The sequence below is a fragment of the Hyla sarda genome, chromosome 1 (genome assembly GCF_029499605.1).
Source record: "Hyla sarda isolate aHylSar1 chromosome 1, aHylSar1.hap1, whole genome shotgun sequence".
NCBI classification, from domain to species: Eukaryota; Metazoa; Chordata; class Amphibia; order Anura; family Hylidae; genus Hyla; species Hyla sarda.
The window spans coordinates 399,560,046-399,578,492 of NC_079189.1; positions in this window are offsets into that span (position 1 = coordinate 399,560,046).

The following is an 18,447-nucleotide window of genomic DNA, read 5'->3' on the forward strand; positions in this document are numbered from 1 at the left end:
TCTTGCGCTCCTGCTTCTTCCGCTCCTAGTCAGCCATTCCGCCAACAATCGATCGGGGAAGCCATGTCCAAGAGACAACAGTATGCGCCCACTCATCCAAAGGCACAGAAGTTGAATGTGCTCCTGTCCAAGTTGTTGGTGTTGCAGTCCCTCCCTTTCCAACTGGTGGACTCTGCAGCTTTCAGGGAATTGATGGCTTGTGCCGAGCCAAGGTGGAGAGTTCAAAGCCGTCATTTATTTGTGAAGAAGGCAGTACCAGCCCTGCATAAGTTTGTACAAGAGAAGGTGGGCCAGTCCTTGAGCCTGTCGGTGTGTTCAAAAGTGCACGGCAGCGCCAACATGTGGAGCTGTAACTACGGGCAGGGACAATACATGTCTTTTATGGCCCACTGGGTAAATGTTGTTCCTGCACAGCCACAACAGCAAATTGGACAGGTCACACCGCTTCATCCTCCACGCTCTGGCTCCCAGGCAGTTGGTCCTTTTACAGTGTGCGCCGCCTCCTCCTCCTCCCCCGTGTCCTCGGCCTCCACTGCATGTCCATATCTCGGTGGCCCTTCATTGTACCACGTGTGTAGGACACAGCGGTGTCAATCCGTACTTCACATGGTTTGCCTTGGCGAACGGAGTCACACAGGGGAGGAACTGCTAAAGTTCATTAGGGAAGAAATCCGAGTATGGCTTACTCCACGAAATCTGGAAATGGGAATCATGGTGACCGACAATGGGAAGAACATTGTGGACGCGAAGCGACAAGGAAGTGTGACCCATTCGCTTTGCATGGCACATGTGTTGAATCTGGTTGTCAAGAAGTTCATCAAGTCTTCACCCCATTTGCAAGATGTCCTGACAATGGCAAGGAAACTGTGCATGCACTTCAGCCACTCATACACCGCCAAGCACACTTTGCTTGAGCTGCAGTGTCAGAACGCTATCCCACAACATAGTCTCATTTGTGTTGGAATTCCACCCTCCATATGTTGGACAGACTATACGAACAAAGAAAAGCCATCACGGATTTTTGATGATTGTAACTTCAATGTGCACGAGTGGCAGCTCATACGTGACACCTGCCGTTTGCTGAGGCCCTTTGAGGAAGCCACATTTTTTGTTAGTCGCTCGAATTATGCCATGAACGACGTAATTCCACTCCTACATTTACTCCAAAAATGATTGAAAACATGGCTGGTCACGGCAAAGGATATTGTTGCGCCTACATCAGAAGGCTACATGAGTCCTGTGGGGGATGAACTGGAGGAGGATGATGAGGGGCAGAGCGGAGCACAGTTTACGGTGGATGAGATGGCCGGTGTTTCTGGTTATTGGACAGGAGAGGAGGAGCAGGAACAGCCAGAGGAGCTCGAGGGTTATTACCAGGGAGGCGAGACAGAGGCCCCAGACACACCGTGGCAGTATGCAGTGGAGATGGAGGCAGGTAGTCCCAGCGAGTCACTGTCACAAATGGCACAATGCATGCTGAGTTGCTTGCGTAGTGACCCCCGAATTGTCAAAATTCGTCAGCGCGATGACTTCTGGATCTCCACCTTATTAGACCCTTGCTACCGGCCCAGAATGGGGGCCTTTTTTACACCCACTGAGAGGGAGGACAAACTGACCTACTTCAGGGAGCTTCTACGTAGTCAGTTGGCCGATGCCTATCGGCCACATGGTCTATCCACTCACAGGTCTGACTCGGGGGGCCCTCTGCGCTAACCTTCCACTGCCACGGCTGCTGGGGAGGGGAGGGGTGGCAGGAGCAGTACCGGCTCAGTCAGCAGCATCCTGAGTCTACAGTCGCTGATGAGTAGCTTCCTTCAGCTGCATAGTGAAGCTACTCATCAGCAGCAGGAGGACATGGAGCAGGACCTGAACCAGCAGGTGGTGGCTTACCTCAACATAACCCTGCCAACAACCGTTGAAGATCCGCTGGACTTCTGGGCAGCCAAACTCGTTTTATGGCCGCAACTAGCGGAGTTTGCCCTGGAAAAGCTGTCCTGCCCGGCCAGTAGTATGCCATCAGAGCAGTTGTTTAGTGCGGCCGGGGCCATAGTCACCCCAAGGCGAACTCGTCTGTACATTATAAATGGGGAGAGACTGACGTTTGTCAAGATGAATCAGGGATAGATCAGCCAGGATTTCCAGCCACCAATGACAGATTGGTCTGAGTAGATTGACTATGCTCCTACAACAAAATTTTCTCTATTGTGGTTGGTTATGAAACCCTCTGGGGCAGACCTGGGCATTGTATGGCCGGCTTGCCACATACATCCCTTTGATTGGCTCTGACCGGCCCGCGCTGATTGGGGGACAACTATGCTGCCTAATCTGGGGGACAACTATGCTGCCTAATCTGGGTGACATCTATGCTGCCTAATCTGTGGGACAACTATTCTCCTAATCTGGGTGACATCTATGCTTCCTAATCTGGGGGACAACTATGCTCCTAATCTGGGGGACATCTATGCTGCCTAATCTGGGGGACAAGTATGCTCCTAATCTGGGGGACATCTATGCTGCCTACTCTGGGGGACAAGTATGCTTCTAATCTGGGGGACATCTATGCTGCCTAATCTGGGGGACAACTATGCTCCTAATCTGGGGGACAACTAAGATCCTAATCTGGTGGACATCTATGCTGCCTAATCTGGGGGACATCTATGCTGCCTAATCTGGGTGACATCTATGCTGCCTAATCTGGGGGACATCTATGCTGCCTAATCTGGGGGACAAGTATGCTCCTAATCTGGGGGACATCTATGCTGCCTAATCTGGAGGACAAGTATGCTCCTAATCTGGGGGACATCTATGCTACCTACTCTGGTGGACAAGTATGTTCCTTATCTGGGGGACATCTATGCTGCCTAATCTGGGGGACAAGTATGCTCCTAATCTGGGGGACATCTATGCTGCCTACTCTGGGGGACAAGTATGCTCCTAATCTGGGGGAAATCTATGCTGCTAATCTGGGGGACAACTATGCTCCTAATCTGGGGGACAACTAAGCTCCTAATCTGGTGGACATCTATGCTGCCTAATCTGGGAGGCATCTATGCTGCCTAATCTGGGTGACATCTATGCTGCCTAATCTGGGTGACATCTATGCTGCCTAATCTGGGGGACATCTATGCTGCCTAATCTAGGGGACAAGTATGCTCCTAATCTGGGGGACATCTATGCTCCTAATATTGGGAAAACTGATGCTTCTGGCCTTGGGCCTATAATTTTTTGAAGTTTAGCAGTAGCTAAATACATGCTTAATGCAAATGTCAACATTGATCTTTAAATGTAAGGGGTTATGAAACCCTCTTGGATACTGCGAATGACTGCTCCAGACTCATTCTGTGTCTTTCACAAACATCTTGCCTCCCCGGTTCCTCAGGCCTTGGGCCTATAATTTTTTGAAGTTTAGCAGTAGCTAAATACATGCTTAATGCAAATGTAAACATTGATCATTAAATGTAAGGGGTTATGAAAACCTCTTGGGTACTGCAAATGCATGCTCCAGACTCATTCTGTGTCTTTCAGGAACTACTTGCCTCCCTGGTGCCTCTGGCCTTGGGCCTTAAATTTTTGGATGTTTAGCAGTAGCTAAATACATGCTTAATGCAAATTTCAACAAAGATCGTTAAATTCTCGGCGCTCTGCCAGGGCCTTCTCCTATCCCACCTGGGCCGATCCGAGGACCTCACTAACCAACTCACTAACTAATCCAATCGCTTATAGCGACGGGCGGTGTGTACAAAGGGCAGGGACTTAATCAACGTCATCTTATGACCCTCACTTACTGGTAATTCCTCGTTTTAAGGTTAAATAATTGCAATCCCAGATCCCTATCACGAACTGGTTTCAGCGTGCAACGCGCACCTGTCCTTGAAAGATAGACCTGCGGCCCAGGACATTTGAGGCCATAACACACCTGTTATTGCTCGATCTCGCAATTGATCAGGCAAGGTAAGGGGTTATTAAAGCCTCTTGGGTACTGCTGAGGCCTACTCCTGACTGCTTCTGGTGCAATGTATGGGGTAATTAAATACTCTTGGTTAGTGTTATTGTTAAATTTACTGATAATTTTATCAGTAATAAAATAAAATTTTGCAGAATGCTAACCGTTACACAACGGAACGCTTGTTGCGTGTGATTTTTTAATGAAAAAAATAAATAAATAAATGGAGAGGGATTAACTCTGCTTAATCATTTTTGGCGATTAGAATCCTTTTGTCATCTGATCTTTTGGAGACAGATGCGCTTACACACATGTAATCATTTTTTTAACCAAATTTCAAACATTGTGTGGTTTATTATTTTTGAGAAGAATGTCTTTTGGTGGTCCACCATCCTGCATTATAGAGTCTTCTGAACTGCTGTATATGCGCTTGTTTTTAAAAAAACAGGTATTTTGTCAGACAATTTCAATAAAATTTTGCGTTTTTTTGGGGTGGATTGTGAAGCCCGGGTGTGTACTCGTGCATCAGCCAACTCCAGGCTGTGTCTTTCAGGCAATCTATGGGTTCCTGATGCCGCAGAGGAGGGGCCTGGGTCTGGGAATTAAACATTTTTGGATTGCGGGTGCTACCAAAAAAGATGGACACACCCTAATCCGTTCAGTGGAGCGCGCCTGCGGCCCCGGACATCTGAAGACACACCTGTTATTGCTCGATCTCAGGAGAAGGGGGGTTCATCATCGGGAGAAGAGAGTTGCAGGTTGCCCTTGAGTCAGCAAGGCGGTAGCACGGTTGGCAGTCAGCGTGGTGTGGCAGTAGTGGAAATTCTGGAGCCAAACGTGCCCCGGGGAGACCACCTGCTTCGCGGCAGCTTACCTTTCCGCGAGTTAGCGGGTTACAAGCACCGGTCGATGAAAGATAGAGACACGCTAATCCGTTCAGTGGAGCGCGCCTGCGGCTCCGGAAATCTGAGGGCATAACACACCTGGTATTGCTCGATCTCGCAATTGATCATGCAAAGGTAGGGGGTTATTAAAGCCTCTTGGGTACTGCTGAGGCCTACTCCTGACTGCTCCTGGTGTAATGCATAGGGTAATTAAACACTCTTGGGTAGTGTTTTTTTTTTTATTTACTGATAATTTTATCGGTAATAAAATTGAATTTTCCAGAATGCTAATCGTTACACAACGGAACGCTTGTTGCGTGTGATTTTTTTATGAAAAAAAAAAAATGGACAGGGATTAACTCTGCTTCATCATTTTGGGCAAAAGCAGTCCTTTGGTGATCTGATCTTTGGAGACAGATGCGCTTACACACATATTGGATTAGTTTTTGTAAAAAAAATTCAAACATTGTGTGGTTTATTATTTTTGAGAAGAATGTCTCTTTGGGTGGTCCACCCTCCTGCATTATAGAGTCATGTGAACTGTTGAATTTGCGCTTGTTTTTACACAAAGGTATTTCTTTAAAAAAATTCTAAAATGTTGTTTTTTGGAGGGGATTGTGAAGCCCGGGTGTGTACTGGTGCATCAGCCAACTCCAGGCTGTGTCCTTCAGGCAATATATGGTTTCCTGATGCCACAGAGGTGTGGCCTGGGTCTGGAAATTTCAAATTTTTGGATAGCGGGTGCTACCTATGAGAAATCTTTGTCAAAAATTTCATATATTGTGTTTTTTTTTTGGGGGGGGGTGGGGAGTGTGAAGCCCTGGTGTGTACTCTTGCATCAGCCAACTCCAGGCTGTGTCATGCAGGCAATATATAGGTTACTGATGCCGCAGGGGTGGGGCCTGGTTCTGGAAATTTCAAATTTTTGGATAGCGGGTGCTACCAATGAGAAATCTTTGACAAAAATTTCTCATTGTGTTGTTTTTGGAGGGGGGATTGTGAAGCCCTGGTGTGTACTGGTGCATCAGCCAACTCCAGGCTGTGCCATTCAGCCACTAAATGGTCTCCTCTTGCTGCCAACATGTCCACGCTATGTCATTCAGTCACTATATGGTCTCCTGACACTGATGCCACCACCAGGCTCTGTCATTGTGCTGCTGTGCGGCAGTGATTCTAAGAGCGATGCCGGTAATCTGCATGCTATTCTGAATAACAGTATTATTTCACTACCCCAGCACACTCCATATGCGTTTTAGGACACAGCAAAGTGTTCTATACCCCTATAGAGGCTGTGTGTGGGCTATAAATAGCTTTTTAAAATATCGATTCGCCGCGAACAAATTCGGATCGAAACAAACTTTTCGGGAAAATTCGGCGAATTGGCTGAATCAAATTTTTGAAAAGTTCGCTCATCTCTAGTCTTTACCGGGACTATGAATTAAGTCAGATTTTGTAAACTTGTCTTTATTGATTATTATATTTTAATTGCTTTTTTATATCTCTTTTTAGATTCGCCACTGATATCACTGTCTATCCACTCCTACAAGTATAAAGCACGGTCAGAATGATTCCTCTAGAATCTCTATATAGCCTCAGTTCAGGTTGTATACCCTGCTATTCTGTATTTCTGTATTCTTGCCCTCTTTGTTACAGTGCTTATATTTCTGCTTGCTATACCATGATTATAATTTTTTCACGTGTACATAATATTTATTGTAAAGTGAAGATACCTTCCGGTCTTTGACAGGTGAATTCACCTATCACCCGGAAGAGGATGGCTTCCTTCCTACAAATATGCTTATGTCTCATTGCTCCAGTAGATCAGTTGATGAAGGCCACGAGCTGGCTGAAACGCGTCCTGTGTGTCACTACTGCATCTATGCTATTGATGTGAACTATACAAATAAACACTTGAGGGGATTAAGCATCTATTGTGAGTGCTGGGATTCCTTTTACCTACTAAGGATGTGAATAGAACTTCACATCACTGATTCTTATTTACTCCTCAGAGCAGTGATTGGCCAGACGGTGGTATGCCACAACATTTGTAAAAAAAAACACCTGCTGGGAAACTACAAAAAATTTCCACACAGAGGGAAGAACAACTGAAAAAAATGCCAAAACACTGAGAAATTCGCTGGCAGTTTTTCTGGTGAAAAGTCAGTTGAAACCTAGCCTTATAAAGTTTGTGTACTGCTCCCATAAGGTAGCGCATGTAGTAGATTTACAAGGGTACCTGATAGCTAACAAATAGAAATTTAAATCAAACTGGGTATTTATTTCAGTTTTGAATGTGGTCAGATATGTTCAGATTTGGTGATGGGGATATCTTCGTTGAAAAATTTGAAAACATGTCTCTGGGTTTTTTCTTCGAGTGGGCAAAAGAGTTGGAAAATATGCTTTATGGTTAAGGAATTTTTTTTTTCAAAGTGTACAGGGATTCCATGATATTTAGGTAGATCCGCAAATGTATTTAAGGCATCTCCATTCAAATAATCAGAGATTGTATCCCTGAGATATGTATCCCATATTTCTTCAAAACTCTAGGGTTGAAGTGTTGGAGGAAATGTTTAAGAAATACTAGAGCATGTGCCCTAACCCGGATATTAGATTGAAAGCTTAGGGAAACACCTTTCCAAATATTAGGTGAGGCATTAATAGTGGGAGATATCTACTTTTTGAACATTTTAATCCTGTGTAAATTAAGAAGTAAGTTAACATTTCTTAGTCCTATTGATTCCCTTTCCAGAGTGACCCAGGTTTTTGTTGTTGTGATAGGCAATAGCCATTAAAGAGATTTTTTACATAGGTTAGCCTTGTAGAAAGTATACAGGTTTGGCAGACCAGCTCTCCCCTTCAAGTGCAACTTAATTGGTTTCAGGAGATTCTTGGTTTGATTTAATTCCATATAAATGCCATCATTTGTTTGTGGATTTTTTTTTATTAAGTTTGCTAAGGTAGGGATTGCATGTTCTAGATACAAGTAAACACATTTTGTACAGTGAAATCCTTCCCATCCAACTCTATTCCCCCCTCCCCAGTTGATCCAATTCTTTTTGTAAGGAGGAAAGTTGGCCTGACACAGTTTCCCAACCTCAGGTAGGATAAGATTTTATTCCAAGGTGAGATATGATTTATTTCCCCAACAATACGGAAATTTCACAAGTATTTGAGATATTAGATTGTCAGTAGAGATGAGCGAACTTACAGTAAATTCAATTCGTCACAAACTTCTCGGCTTGGCAGTTGATCCTTTTCCTGCATAAATTAGTTCAGCTTTCAGGTGCTCCGGTTGGCTGGAAAAGGTGGATACAGTCCTAGGAGAATCTTTCCTAGGAATGTATCCACCTTTTCCAGCCCACCGGAGCACCTGAAGGCTGAACTAATTTACGCAGGATAAGTCATCAACTGCCGAGCCGAGAAGTTTGTGACGAATCGAATTTACTGTAAGTTCGCTCATCTCTAATTGTCAGGTTTTTTGAAGCCGAGTATGCTAGTAGAGAGTGAATGGGGCCAACAAGGGGCAATATTATGTTGTCCATGTTTAAACAATTTTTTGAATGTGTTCACAGGTAAAGATGCATTAAATCGTTTTGGATTTCTGATTGGTAATTGGTAATGGCACATTTACCATTGCAAAAGGCAGAGAAGTTAGTGGGCAACCCTGCCTTGCGCCATCCATGATAGCAAAGCTATTAGATAGAATCCCATTGACATAAACTTTAGCTGATAGGCAAGAGTAGAAATATAGTTCTAATTTTCACATATAGCAGACCAAATCTTTTAATAGTTTCTCTTTTGATGTCTCAAAACCCAGTTGAAGGCCTTCTTTTCGTCTAGTGTAAGAAACAGAGAAGGCGTTTTTCTCTTTTTCTACTTTGTACATCAAATTACTAAGCCTTCTCGTGCCATCATAAGTTTCTCTGCCTGACATGAATCCCACCTGGTCCTGGTTAATAATGGAATGTAGAATTGGTGTGAGTCTGTTTGCTTGGATTTTTGCATACATTTTAACATCTGCATTAAGCAGGGTAATAGTCTAAAGTTAGTCAGCCATGTTGGGTCCTTGCCAGGATTAGGAAGGACAATTATTGTAGCTTCCAGCATTTCCTCTGGGGATTTACCTTTTCTTTGGGTTTTGTTACACACCAAATAAGCAAATAGGGAGATGAAATGTTTGAAAAATTTTAATAATATTCAGATGTGTATCGGTTTGATTCATAATACATTGATTCATAATACACTTAGGAATTTCTTTACTAGTTATTACATGTTAATGTTTAGGCCAACCTCAGATTTCTACTAAGGACCCCATTTACACAATTCTTTATAAAATTATCCTCATCAAAATGAGAGGTATTATAAGTATATTATTTTAAAGCTTTAATTCAGTTTAGAAATGTAAAAGAAATATGATTAATTATCATGTGTGTTTACCGAAATAATCGATATTGGCATATATGCAACTAGGCACTAGGGAACAATATTCAAAATAAACACATCTCACGGGTATATATTTCTCCAGGGTAGTAGAATTCTACTAATTATTCACTAAATTGAAGTTTATAACAACCTAAGAATAAAATCATGATACAATGGCTGGGATGGCTGGGCAGAAAAATGCAAATAAACCATGGCCATTAGTTTTCATAAACATGGCTGTTTTACAGCTTTGTCCGGGGGCAGTTTATTTAGTCCCAAACATGGAACAAATTTCAGGTTTGGTTTAGAATGGTGTATCCTGAGAGGGACATCAACCACAAGTCCCCACCAAGAGTAGCTGTGCCCAACACTAATAAACCTGCTTACTATGGCAGAACATTTGCCTCTGTGGGTCATAATGGAAGCAAACTGCTACCACACAGAATGCCTAATGTTAGAGGTTACGTCTTGTGCCATGACTGCATCATGGGATCTACCGATTTATGATCATTTGGTCATAAATCATTATTGAAGATTATTCAGTGGAGAAAGGAGGGCTGGAGGTTTAGAACAGATTGAAATTTATGTGAATACAATGATATCCCACATCATTGGTGGTTTATAGAGATGAGTGAATCTACTATTCTGTATCTGTAACAAGTCTAGATACAGGGAAAGTCCTGACTCCTGGCAAAAGTAATCACCTGCTGGTGTTTTTAAAAAAATGCTTATTTTTTCTGTGTATAGTTGCACATATTATTGCCCTCATCAGTGCATACCGCATAGGTACATCCAAGTATTGTACCATTTTATACCTGTTAATCTGTCAAGGGGCTACATACTGTCAAAGTCCAAACAATAGTATTCACCGGCTGGTGTTTTACAAAAATACAGAGTTTTTTCTGCGTATAGTTGCTCATGTTATTGCCCTCATCAGTGCATACTGCATAGGTACATCCAAGTATTGTACCATTTAGCACCTGTTAATCTGTAAAGTGGCTACATACTGTCAAAGTCCAAACAATAGTATTCACCGGCTGGTGTTTTAAAAAAATACAGAGTTTTTTCTGCGTATAGTTGCGCATATTACCGCCCTCATCAGTGCATACCGCATAGGTACATCCAAGTATTGTACCATTTTATATATGTTAATCTGTCAAAGGGCTATATACTGTCAGAGTCCAAACAATAGTATTCACCGGCTGGTGTTTTTAAAAAGTGCAGAGTTTTTTTCTGCATATAGTTGCGCATATTACTGCACTCATCAGTGCATACCGCATAGCTACATCCAAGTATTGTACCATTTTTTACCTGTTAAACTGTCAAGGGGCTACATACTGTCAAAGTCCAAACAATAGTATTCACCGGCTGGTGTTTTACAAAAATACTGAGTTTTTTATGCCTATAGTAGCGCATATCACTGCCCTCATCAGTGCATACCGCATAGATACATCCAAGTATTGTACCATTATGTACCTGTTAATCTGTCAAGGGGCTACATACTGTCAAAGTCCAAACAATAGTTTTCACCGGCTAGTGTTTTTCAAAAATACTGATTTTTTTCTGCGTATAGTTGCACATATTACTGACCTCATCAGTGCATATCGCATAGGTACATCCAAGTATTGTACCATTTTGTACCTGTTAATCTGTCAAGGGACTACATACTGTCAAAGTCAAACAAAAGTATTCACCGGCTGGTGTTTTAAAAAACTACAGAGTTTTTTCTGCATATAGTTACGCATATTTCTGCCCTCATCAGTGCATACCGCATACATACATCCAAGTAGTTTAACATTTTGTACCTGTTAATCTGTCAAGGTACTACATACTGTGAAAGGACAGCTATAAGTAATCACCTGCTGCTGTTCTAGACAAATACTGTTTAAAGAGTAGTGTAGCATCTTGTAATACCCTGATATACGCACTAAGGATGTAAGGCAGAGAAGTGCCAGGACATGCACAGAGGAGTGGCAGAGGCCAAAATACTTCAGGCAGAGTTGGCAGCAGACTAGGGGCGAGTGGCAGCAGAAGTCGCAGCGAGAGGCCTGAGCTCCCGTTATCAGCCAGGGGTCGTGTCTTGACCAGCAACCCATCAGCCGTCGTCGATTGGTTAACACGCTCATCCACATCATCATAAGTGACATCTGACACCCCCAGTCAACAGTCGGTGGGTTCCTCAGACACAACCTTCAGTTGGCATCGCCCGGGAGCAGTCCCTGTCCTCCCATTGCCTTTGTCCTATGCTGTTCCCTCTTCTAGAGAAGTATCTTATGCTGTTGGTTCAGCTCCACTATTTACTGCGGACGATCTAATAGAGGACAGTCAGCAGCTACTGCCCAGCCAAGAAGGGGAGGAGACATGCTCCGCTAGGCGGCCAAGTAGTGATGTGGAGAGTGACGCAGGAGGCGGCGTTGCAAGGGTTCAGGGTCCTGAAGCAGACACTGATGGGGAACCTGAGGAGGATATCAGTGACATGCACACACCTGTTGATGATGATGAAGCCGATCGCAATTGGGAGCCGGGTGCAGAAGGGGCTTCATCATCATCAGAAGAGAGTTGCAGGTTGCCCTTTAGGCAGCAAGGCGGTAGCACGGTTGGCAGTCAACGTGGTGGCAGGAGTGGAAATTCAGGAGCCAAACGTGCCCGGGGGAGACCAACTGCTTTGCGGCAGCCTTCCTTTACGAGAGGTAGTGGAACAGGGGTTCCTGGAGACGGCACCAGTAGCAGTCAATTAGTGCATACTGTAGGTGGGAAAATCAGCTACTCGGCGGTGTGGAAGTTTTTCATCAGGCATCCGGAGGAGGTTCACGTAGCCACATGCAAGATCTGTCGGCAGAAGGTAAAGCGTGGCCAGGGTCCCAATGTCGGCACCACGGCCCTGCGTCAACACATGCTTCGCCACCATAAAGTGGCCTGGGAGAACCGTGGATCCGATGTAGTGGTCCAGCCTGCTGCATCACCCAGTGGCCATCCACTCCCCCCTTCATCCAGCCAAGGCTCCACCACCTCAGCAGAAGGGAGCTGTGTGTCAAACCCTCCTTCTATCACTCCAGATGCTCCTGCTTCTCCCGCTTTTAGTCAGCCATTCCGCCAACAATCCATCGGCGAAGCCATGTCCAAGAGACAACAGTATGCGCCCACTCATCCAACGGCGCAGAAGTTGAATGTGCTCCTGTCCAAGCTGCTGGTGCTGCAGTCCCTCCCTTTTCAAGTGGTGGGCTCTGCACCTTTCAGAGAATTGATGGCTTGTGCCAAGCCGAGGTGGAGAGTCCCAAGCCGTCATTTCTTTGCGAAGAAGGCAGTACCAGCCCTGCATAAGTTTGTGCAAGAGAAGGTGGCCCAGTTCTTGAGCCTGTCGGTGTGTTCAAAAGTGCATGGCAGCGCCGACATATGAAGCTGTAACTACGGGCAGGGGCAATACTTGTCTTTTATGGCCCACTGGGTAAATGTGGTTCCTGCACAGCCACAACAGCAACTTGGACAGGTCACACCGCTTCCTCCTCCACGCTCTCGCTCCCAGGCAGTTGGTCCTGTTACAGTGTGCGACGCCGCCTCCTCATCCTCCACCGTGTCCTCGGCCTCCACTGCATGTCCAAATCTCAGTGTTCCTTCATCGTACCATGTGTGTAGGGCACAGCGGTGTCAAGCTGTTCTTCACATGGTTCGCCTTGGCGAACGGAGTCACACAGGGGAGGAACTGCTAATACGTAAAAAAAATCCGAGTATGGCTTACTCCACAAAATCTGGAAATGGGAACCATGGTGACAGACAACGGGAAGAACATTGTGTCTGCGCTGCGACAAGGAAGTGTGACACATGCGCCCTGCATGGCACACGTGTTGAATCTGGTTGTCAAGCACTTCCTCAAGTCTTCACCCCATTTGCAAAACATCCTTAAAATGGCAAGGAAACTGTGCATGCACTTCAGCCACTGGTACACCGCCAAGCACACTTTCCTTGAGCTGCAGCGTCAGAACGGTATCCCACAACATAGTCTTATTTGTGACGTTGCCACACGTTGGAATTCCACCCTCCATATGTTGGACCGACTATACAAACAAAGAAAAGCCATCACCGATTTCTTGATGATCCAAGCAGATAGGACTACTCCCCTGTGTAACTTCAATGTGAACTAGTGGCAGCTCATACGTGACACCTGCCGTTTGCTGAGGCCCTTTGAGGAAGCCACATTATTTGTCAGTCGCCTGGATTAAGCCATGAACGACGTAATTCCACTCCTACATTTCCTACAACAAATGATTGAAACGATGGCAGGTCATGGCAATGGAGACTTTGCGCCTACATCTCAATACTACATGAGCCCTGTGGGGGCTGAACTGGAGTATGAGGGGCAGAGCGGACCACAGTTTAGGTTGGATGAGATGGCCGGTGTTTCTAGTCATCGGACAGGAGAGGAGGAGAAGGAGCAGCCAGAGGAGCTGGAGGGTTATGAAGAAGGCGAGACAGAGTACCCAGACACACCGTGGCAGTATGCAGTGGAGATGGAGGCAGGTAGTCCCTCCGAGTCACTGGCGCAAATGGCACGATGCATGCTCAGTTGCTTGCGCAGTGACCCCCGAATTGTTAAAATTGGTCAGCGGGATGACTTCTGGATCTCCACCTTATTAGATCCTCGCTACCGTTCCAGAATGGGGGGCTTTTTTACACCCACTGAGAGGGAGGACAAACTGACCTACTACAGAGAGATCCTACATAGTCAGTTGGACCACATCATCGGCCACATGGTCCATCCATTCGCAGATCTGACTCGAGGGGCTCTCTGCGCTCACCTTCCACTGCCATGGCTGCTGGGGAGGGGAGGGGTGGGAGGAGCAGTACCAGCTCAATCAGCAGCAGTCTGAGTCTACAGTCGCTGATGAGTAGCTTTCTTCACCCGCATAGTGAAGCTACTCATCAGCAGCAGGTAGACATGGAGCAGGACCTGAACCAGCAGGTGGTGGCATACCTTGACATGGCCATGCCAACAACCATTGAAGATTCGCTGGACTTCTGGGCAACCAAACTTGATTTATGGCCGCAACTACCAGAGTTTGCCCTGGAAAAGCTGTCCTGCCCGGCCAGTAGTGTGCCATCAGAGCGGGTGTTTAGTGCGGCCGGGGCCAGAGTCACCCCAAGGCGAACTCGTCTGTCCACTAAAAATGTGAAGAGACTGACGTTTGTCAAGATGAATCAGAGATGGATCATCCAGGATTTCCAGCCACCAATGCCAGATGCTATGAGTAGATTGACCATGCTGCTACACCAACACTTCCCAATTATAGTTATGAAACCCTTTTGGGTTATCAAATAGGATTATAAAACCCTCTTTGGTGCTGTGAATGCCTGCTCCTGACTCATCCTGTGTCTCTCAGGAACTACTTGCCTCACAGATGCTTCGGGCCTTGGCCCTTTAATTTTTTGATGTTTAGCAGTAGCTAAATACATGCTTAATGCAAATTTCAACATTGATCTTTATATGTAAGTGGTTATAAAACCCTCTTGGGTACTGCGAATGCATGCTCCTGACTCATCCTGTGTCTTTCAGGAACTAATGGCCTCACAGATGCTTCGGGCCTTGGCCCTTTCATTTTTGGATGTTTAGCAGTAGCTAAATACATGCTTAATGCAAATTTCAACATTGATCTTTACATGTAAGGGGTTATGAAACCCTCTTGGGTACTGAGTATGCCTGCTCCTGACTCATCCTGTGTCTTTCAGGAATTTAGCAGTAGCTAATACATGCTTAATGCTAATTTCAACAATGATATTAAAATTCTTGGCGCTCTGCCAGGGCCATCGCCTACTCCACAGGGGCCGATCAGAGCACCTCACTGAACCATCCATCGGTAGTAGAGACAGGCGGTGTTTACAAAGGCCAGAGACTTAATCAACACGAGCTTCTTCTTTCATGGCAAATAATTGCAATCCCCGATCCCTATCACGAATGGGGTTGAGTGGGTTAGCTGCACTTTAGACACAGGCTGGTCCGTTCAGTGTAGCGCGTGTGCAGCCCCGGACATCTGAGGGCATCACACACCTGTTATTGCTCGATCTCGCGATTGATCGTGCTATGTAAGGGGTTATGAATGCCTCTTGAGTACTGCTGATGCCTACTCCTGACTGCTCCTGTGTCTTTTAGGAACTACTTGCCTTCATGATGCTTCTGGGATTGGGCCTTTAATTTTACGATTTGTGAAATAGATACATACATGCTTAATTAAAATTTCAACATTTATGGTGCAATGTATGGGGTTATTAAATCCTCGGGTACTGTTTTTTTCAAAGTTTATGATAATTTTCTCAGTAAACTTGAATTTTCCAGAATAATAACCCTTACACCATTGAACTCTTGTGTGTGATTTTTTTATTAAAATTGTCAAAAATAATACGGAGATGGATGAAGTCTGCTTCTTTATTTCAGAAAACATTACTTTAGAGAAGAATGTCTTAAACAAAGGTACAAAAAAAAAGGGCTGGTCAGGGCAATGGAGACTTTGTGCCTACATCTCACGGCCACATGAGCCCTGTGGGGGCTTGTTGGATTTGGTCCTTTGTACCTACACGCTGGGGTTTGGGGCACTCAAAGTTTGATTTAAATTTCAAATTAACAAATCAGACATTTCAATTGTCTCCTCATGCATCAGCCAACTCCAGGCTGTCATTCAGGCAATATATGGTTTACTGATGCCGCTGTGGGGCCTGGGTCTGGGAATTTCTAATTTTCGCATAGGTAGCACCCGCTATCCAAAATCTTTTTCAAAAATTTCTAAAATTGTGGTGTTTTTTTGGGGGGGGGGGATTGTGAAGCCCTGCTGTGTACTTGTGCATCAGCCAACTCCAGGCTGTGTCATTCAGGCAATATATGGTTTACTGATGCCGCTGTGGGGCCTGGGTCTGGGAATTTCAAATTTTCTCATAGGTAGCACCCGCTATCCAAAATCTTTTTAAAACATTTCTAAAATTGTTTTTTTTTTTTTTTGGGGGGGGGGGGGGGGGGGCTGGGGATTGTGAAGCCCTGCTGTGCATCAGCCAACTACATGCTGTGTCATTCAGGCAATATATGGTTTACTGATGGTGCTGCTGGTCCTTCGGTTTAAATGTCTTAATTCATCTTTTAATCTTAGGGATTGTGAAGGCATAGTGCCTACTCATGCTGCTGGCAACTCCTGGCTGTGCCATTCATCCACTATATGGTCTCCTCATGCTGCCAACACCTCCACGCTGTGCCATTCAGCCACTATATGGTCTTCTTATGCTGCCAACACCTCCACGCTGTGTCATTCAGCCACTATATGGTGTCTTCATGCTTCAGCCTCATCCAAGCTGTGTCATTCAGCCACTATAGGGTGTCCTCATGCTGCCAACATCTCCACACTGTGCCATTAAGCCATTATATGGTGTCCTCATGCTGCCAACACCTCCACGCTGTGCCATTCAGCCACTATATGGTCTCCTCATGCTGCCAACACCTCCACACTGTGTCATTCAGCCACTATATGGTGTCCTCATGCTTCAGCCTCATCCAAGCTGTGTCATTCAGCCACTATATGGTGTCCTCATGCTGCCAACACCTCCACGCTGTGCCATTCAGTCACTATATGGTCTCCTGACACTGATGCCACCACCAGGCTCTGTCATTGTGCTGCTGTGCGGCAGTGATTCTAAAAGCGATGCCGGTAATCTGCATGTTATTCTGAATAACAGTATTATTTCACTACCCCAGCACATACGGTATGCGTTTTAGAACATAGCAAAGTGTTCTATACCCCTATAGAGGCTGTATGTAGGCTAGAAATAGCCTTTTTTTTTACTATAGATTCGCTGCAAAAAATTTCAGAAAATTCGTCGAATCAAATTTTTCAAAAATTCGCTCATCTCTAGTGGTTTAGTGGTGATAGATTCTGGGAACAGATCTGTTGTCATGGAAACCTAGGGTGAAGAGTTTTTTTTTTTTTTTGGTCACATCACATCGCACTAAGAAAATGGAATAAAAAGAGTTCATAAAGTTTAATTAATGACAACGGAGCCAATACAACCTAAAGATTATGGCACAAAAGTGAACCCCCATTTATTTATTTCTTAAAGTAGAAAAACATTCTTTCTTGCACAACATTTTGTGGTAAAATGAAAGTCATTTCATAAAAATTAGTCCCCCCTAATAAAAAGCATTTACATGACTCTGTAGATGGAAAGCTTAAAGCAGGAACTCCGGACAGCTTAGAGTTTAGGCCACCAGTACACTATACAGCTCTGTGCTGGGCAGATAAGTGTGCTGGGTGCGCTGTGACCAACACATTAATCATGCTTACACCCGACCAAGTGTATTGGGATAGCCTACTGTGGTAGCCCTTGGGGGGTGTATGGTAGTGGTGGTATGGTATAGGTATAGAACGGGTTAATGTTAACCCTAGAGTTAGTGACACCAGGCTGAGGGCTGGTATGCTGAATCAATGTTCCGGCCTATCGCCGCCCTTCCCAGTAACGTTAGGTGCATAAAATAATTAAGGTCCACAAAGAGATTGAACTTGAACTTGAATAACTTTTTATTGAAGTGCTTGCAATATCCACGGCACAGTAACAGTCTCATACAAACAGTCCTTAGGTTGCTTAGTGACTGGCAGTTGTAACTGACCTTGAGCTAGATATACAGTCTCTGAATTTAGGGAGAGATTTGCAGATCTGTCCGGATTTAGGGGAATTATTAGGTCCGGTGATGCTGCAGAGTGTCTGGGAATTGATACACTCTATAATTACATTGTTCAGCCGTCGTCACAAGGCTCAGGCCTAACTCACTGTGATAATTGCTGCGCAGGTCTTGCTTGCTTGCTTGCTTGCCCAGGAACAAGAGAGCTGTTGCTAGCTTAGCAACTCAGGAACAAGAGAGTTGTTGCTAGCTTAGCAACCCAGGAACAAAAGAGCTGTTGCTAGCTTAGCAACCCAGGAACAAGAGAGAGAAAAGATGGCCGCCGCTCCCTTATATGGGCAGGGGGGCGTCTGATTGGTCCGAACATCTGCCATTCACAATTTCATGGTGTAATGGGATTGCTTACGTCACAGGGCCTCCAAAGGTCCTTAAGCTTAATACCATAGAGTTCACCTAGTCACATGACCCGCAGGTCCTGCAACGCTATGACACAGGTAATTAACCATTTATTTACAGATATATCACTATATTTACATTGACCTTATATAGAC